The sequence below is a fragment of the Meleagris gallopavo genome, chromosome 4 (assembly GCF_000146605.3).
Source record: "Meleagris gallopavo isolate NT-WF06-2002-E0010 breed Aviagen turkey brand Nicholas breeding stock chromosome 4, Turkey_5.1, whole genome shotgun sequence".
NCBI lineage: Eukaryota > Metazoa > Chordata > Aves > Galliformes > Phasianidae > Meleagris > Meleagris gallopavo.
Window position 1 is genome coordinate 49,162,825 of NC_015014.2, and position 6,298 is coordinate 49,169,122.

Genomic DNA, 6,298 nt, shown 5'->3' on the forward strand with positions numbered 1-6,298 from the left:
ATATATAATATTTTCTTATGAACTCTTTCACCTTTGAGGGCAAGAAAACAAACAAACAAAAAAAAGATGCCTCAGCCTATTACAATTTGATTACAGAAAGTTCTCTCAGTAGCATCAATGTCATTCTTCTGTTAAATTATGAAATATATCTTCTTGCTCACTCTCTCTGCAACTGTTAGGAAGCAACCAACTTTATAATGTAGTTTTGTAGGCATTTAGAGTATGTCACATGGTAATATTGCAGGAAAACCCCTATTATTTATAGAAAGCTGGTAACGCTGCACGTGAACAATAGCAAGCAGAACTTGCACAACCATTGAGCAAGAACTGCATTACCAGAACTGTCACTGAATTAGGTTGTTTTTTGTTTAAACTCAGAAGACTGATATTTTGAGTTAAATCCATTGTTACCTCTAGGAGACATCAAATCACTTGCTATGCGTGACTTTCATTTGACGACCTAATAAATGTCTCATTTTTTAATGTTCTTAACCTTCCTGCTGTGGTATGGCTGGTGGCCAGGAGCTGCACAGTTGCCTTCCCCACTTGGTGGAAGTGAGAGGCTCTGTGGCTGCTACATGTGAAGTGGGTGAGCCAGAGGGAGGACGTGATCCCTCTCACGTGCTGCTAACCCTGCAGTGGGAGCTGGAGGATGCTGTGGTTGACAAGCAGGTTGTCTGGGGGCAGGGAGCTGTTTAGGTGCAACCATGGGGCCTGCAGGATTTCATGAGGGAAATACCTTGCCCTGTCCTGTGTGTCACCTCATGGAAACCTCTGAGCAGCCCAGGCAGGAGACACCAAAGACTGCCAGATTCACAGCAGCAGTGACATCCAATGCGGCTGTAGCCAGGAGTTGCAGCTAGAGATGCTGCATGTCCTCAGCAGGTTTTCTCCACTTGCACAGCCTCACTACGTGCAGACTGTTCACTTCCTCAGTAACACTGCTGTTAAGCAGCTGCCTGGCTCAGCCTTAGTGGCTGCTTCATGACAGCTACAGCCAGAGTCTGTCTATGATTGAGGGTTTGAAAAGCTGCCCAGCTTTCAGATATGTAAAGAGTTGTTCAGAAATACAGGCCAACGCATTGAGCTGGTCATGGGCTTTGCATGCATGCAGCCTCTACTTCTCCCGGGCTCATCTGAGCTTTGCAGCCCAGAACACTACCAGAAATCCTCCTAAAATGCCCTTCTCTAAACCTTTACAGTCTAAGGGTGTAAAGAGCGTTTGTATTTAACACAAATCTTGCAACAAGTACATATGCTGTTCCTGTTCACTAGATGAGAAAAGAGGAAGTAAAATTTCTCAAGTCAGACTTTCCAATGTCCATAGATTTTATAAGCAAGACTTTAAAGTTTTTTTTTTTAATTTTTTTTTTTTTTAAATTGTGTACTCATAGGGCTGTTTCTTGGGGAGTTTTCAAACCATACAGGATACAGGACATGAATAGTTGGTTGAAATATTGAAAAAACAGCCATAGTAATATCTGTATTTATAAAGCTGTTTTCAAGACCTCCTCTTGCTGAAATCACAGGACTGAAAGCATATATGAGAACAACATCTTGTATTGATTTTGTTAATGTTTGGCCAGACCAGAATTTTAACTGTAAAGGGTACATTGAATGCATTTTCATGGCTGAAAAGCACAAAATTAATCTTGAAACCTTCCACATATTTCTGCGTGTGATAAGACTCTGATAGAAAATAAGACAGAGATAAGAACTTTGTTTCTTAATTGTGAATGAAGAAATATTTTCTTAAAGTGCATTCCAGAAGGCCCTTGACAAACTTGAAAAGTGGGGTCGTATGAACCTGATGAGGTTCAGCTCAACAAAGTGCAACATTTTGCACTTGGGTTGGAGCAGTCCCAGATATGTACACTGGAAGAACTCCTTGAGAGAAGGACCTGGGGGTCCTAGAGGATGAAAAACTAAACATGAAACAGTAGTATGCTCTTGCAGCTTGGAAGGCCAATTGTAACCTAGACTCCATCATAAGACAAGTGGCCAGCAGAGACTGGGAGGCAAGTGTCCCTCTCTACTTTGCCCTCATGAGGCCCTGTCTAGAGCACTGCATCCAGGTCTGGGATCCCCCAGTACAGGAAAGACACAGAGAGTGTCCAGAGAAGGGCCACAAAGATGATCAGAGAACTAGAACACTTCCCTTGTGTAGAAAGGCTAAGGGAGCTAGGCCTGTCTAGCATAATGCTACACAATGGGAAGTACAGCAATGACTGCAGAATAGCAAGGTCCAAGGCTGCAACAAGGACTTGCTCAAATAAAATAGCTATGGTCACAGGGGAAAGAGGAAAAAAAAAAAAAAACTGGCTTACCTTCAGAAGGACTCAAGTATGCGGTGACCACCAACAAGAGACCTTTACCTCCATTGCCAACCCTTAAATGAGATCTGGGAAGCGGTGGATTCTGGCTCCATCATTTCCAATCACCCAGGTGCACTCCATGCACCTGAGCTCCCCTGGGTCGGTCCTGCCTTTCTACCAGGTGCTCAATTACTGCTTCAAGCCGTGACTTAATATTTCTGCTACACCAGGAGAAGAAAAGAATGTGAGGAGACTTCACTGCAGCCTTCCAGTATTTAAAGGGGGATTATAAACAGAAGGGGAATCAACTTTTCACAAGGGTAGACAGTGATAGGACAAGGGGGGATGATTTTAAGTTCAAGGAGGAAAGGTTTAGATTTTACATCAGGGGGAAGTTCTTTACTATGAGAATGATGAGTTGCTGGAACAAGCTGCCCAGAGAGGCTGTGGATGCCCTGTCCCTGGAGGTGTTCAAGACCAGGTTGAATGGGGCCCTGGGCAACCTGATCTTGTACCACATCTGGAGATTGGTAGCCCTGCATGCAGCAAGGGTGCTGAAACTCGATAATCCTTAGGGTCCCTTCCCACCCAAGTAATCCTGATTCTTGTCAGCTTAAATTTGCTATTTTTCTCAGATAAAGAGTGACACCCAGTGGCCGATTGTAATCATGGAACATTTCCTGAAAATGATCACTCATGCTAAAATACATACAACGCACTTTTCCTCTTTGTGTTAAGAGTATATACAATCATTTATTTATTTATTTTTTTCCCCACTAGAAAAGCTGAAACAAATAATTAAATTAGTCCAGCAGATTCAGGGGCCCCTTTAGGTGTGTGTGGTACGTAACAGAAACTCTGAGTCAGGTGCCTATCCTGCTTGCTGATCTTGTGCTGGTTCAGTGGCTGTGGGTCAGTCCCCTGCTTTACTTTGCTCCTACTGAGTGGGCTGCAGGCAATGTCTACTGCTTCACTGACATATGTGATCTGTTGGGTTGGAGCTCCTCTCCTGTGAAGAAAGGCTGAAGTGTTGTCGGTGGTCAACCTAGTGAAGAGAAGGTTCCAGAGGTTTGGAACTGGATGGTCTCTGAAGTCCCTTCAAACCCAATCCATTCTGTGATTCTGTAAGTCTACAATGTGAACACTAGGCTGCTTTACAACGAGCTGTCTTTATTTTCAAGGGGAGCACGAAGATACACAAGCTGGCTGTTTTCTCAAGGTTTTATTTTCTTGCTTCATTTCTGCTGTCCCTGCTTTCAACTCTGTAGTTCACCAACACTGCATAGGCACTCACTCTGCAATACGCCAATATCCTGGAAAAAAACCCCAAAACCTCAGCAAGAGTGGAAAGGAATTATTAAAATGTGTACAATGAGTCTTTGTTTCTAAAAAAATGCTTTTAAATATAAAAGTATAGGCATAATATACTTCTTCATGAAGTATACAGTTTGAGTGAATGTTGTACAAAGATTTATTTTCTACTGTTCTATTTTGGGCATTATGATCCTGTGATCTCCCTCGCCAGGTTTAGGAGTTTAGAACTCTCCCTGGCTCTGGCCAAACCTCAGGCAAGGTGTCAAAGCTCTCAAATAATCATTACCCCACACTTCTCTGTGACAACATACCCCTTGATTATCTGATCCTGTTGACCAGAATTTATTTTGCATTACAGTTTACAGGGATGATAAATATCCTTTATGTACTTTTGGGCAACCATTCCTTCTGATGAGTTCTCTCTCTCTCTTTCTCTCTCTCTCTCTCTCTTTTTTTTTTTTAATCTTTCTGTGGTAAAATATAAATAATTGAAAGGACTGACACCAGAATGTTAAGGGACATGATAACAGTTAGAGAGGAACAAGTACTTGGTTTGACAGAAACCTACATAACTTCAGAGAAAACTGAGTAGTTCTCTTAAAAATCCCCAGTTTCTTGGAAAAATATGTATCCATAGAGACAAATACAGCTATAAATTTGTTTAGCATCCATCAGCCTGGAGCTGCTCACTTACAGTAATGTTTGCTAGAGGATGTGAGCTTGGTGTCTCATGGCTTGTTGGATCATTACAAGGATGAGTCAGAGCTTCTAGCTGTCATTCAACATCCACTGGAGTCTCTAAAAAGACACAGTGCCAAAATAACCTCAGACTTGCCAGAGAGTTAAAATCCACTCATGGCATCGTCTGGCCTGTCTTCTCATAGCCTCCAAGGGAAACTCCTGGCTACATGGTGGCCCAGGCTGGGTTGATATTTAAACTTTCCTGAAATGTGCCTTAATATTAACAAGTTTAGTTTATTCTTCATTTGTGAACATCTTCAGATCCTTTAAGCTCTGGGATATTTTGTACTTAGTGCTTGGGATTTTCTCAGCTTATTGGTACAAAACCCAAAGCATCTGTCAGCAGAAGTAGCAGAAACTTGCCAAACAAATATGAAATCTATGTAGAAGAAAGCCTCGATTAGCTTATTTCAGAGTCATAGTTGTTGTCCTGTCTGTACAGCTGTATATACTACCATTGCATCAATAAGGCCAAAGGTTCTTCAGTTGTACAACAGAATCTCTTCATCTCCAGCCAGTAAAACAAATAGCACATGGTCTCCATATGAACTAGCATACTCAGCTGTCCCTTGCTTTGTTTTGTTTCAGCAGCACTGCCAGAATGCATGGTGGATGGCATCGAACATATTAGAGATCTGAGGTATTGCTGAGAAGCGACTCTTCCTTCCTTCCTTCCTTCCTTCCTTCCTTCCTTCCTTCCTTCCTTCCTTCCTTCCTTCTCTTTCTCTTTTCTCTCTTTCTTTCTCTCTTTATTTTTTTCTGTTTCTTTTTCTTTTTCTTTCTTTTCAAGCTTATTAGCATTATATTCTGATTTTAATGTTGTCATGAAACCAAAAATGTCAATCCATTTTATTACCTGAGACAACACTAAGAATGTTATTCTTCTCTCCTGTAGTAATCAGGAGAGCCAAAAATCTCTGATCTTTATGACCAATTTCAGCATCAGCAAAATGTTTGCCTCTGGATCCTGCTAGAACACTCAGACGTCAGTCCTTTTTAAAATATCTTGTAAGGCAGAGCCTGCACTACCCTGAAAAGACCCCCGCTGCTCCCCTGCAGTGTCTGCCCATTTGTCTTCACAACAGCGTTCCCTTCGCCAGTGAAAGCAAAGTAAAGGGGTTGGGAAAGGGAAAGAACGGACATTTCTACAAAGATGGCCACAGATAACTGGGTGTTCCCAAATGGCCTCTCTTGGGATATAAGACAGAGTGTTTTTTTAAGATGGAAGTCCAAAGAGATTTTTCTAATCTCTCATGAGTTTTGAGACTATTTTGTTTCATGAAAAAATGGGAGAATGGTGTCTATAAAGAGATTTTAGAAGGCAGAGGACATGCTGCAATCTGTCAAGGCTTATAAGGTTCTAGGAATCTGCTAGGAAAACACTTTGTTGTCTTGATCTGAGGAAATAAGTGCCCTCTTTACTGTAGCTCATGTAAAGCCACAGGAGTCAGGTAATACTTTCTATTTTAAGAAATGAACTGTGTTAATAAAGGCTCAAGTGGTAAAGAAAAGGCTATTATTTTGCTCCAGCTGCTGTTAAAGAATCAGAAGACTTCTTTGATAAAGATGAAACTTCCTTGCACAGCCATGTGTGTAGGGGATTACCATGGCTCAGTGCTGCCCATGGACCAAAAAACCATCATCCAGCCAGCATCAGTGTCACAGCCAGAGAGCCATAGAATCATTTGAGTTGAAAGGGAGTCTTAAAGGTCATCTAGTCCAACTCCCCCCTGCAGTGAACAGGGACACCGACAGCTCCAGTAGGCTGCTCAGAATCCTGTCAAGCCTGATCTTGGATGTCTCCAGGGATGGGGCATCCACCACACCTCTGGGCAACCTGTGCCACTACTTCACCACCCTTATTGTAGAAAACGTCTTCTTTATCTACATCTCTACAATCCACATCTCCCATCATTTTGAAACCATTT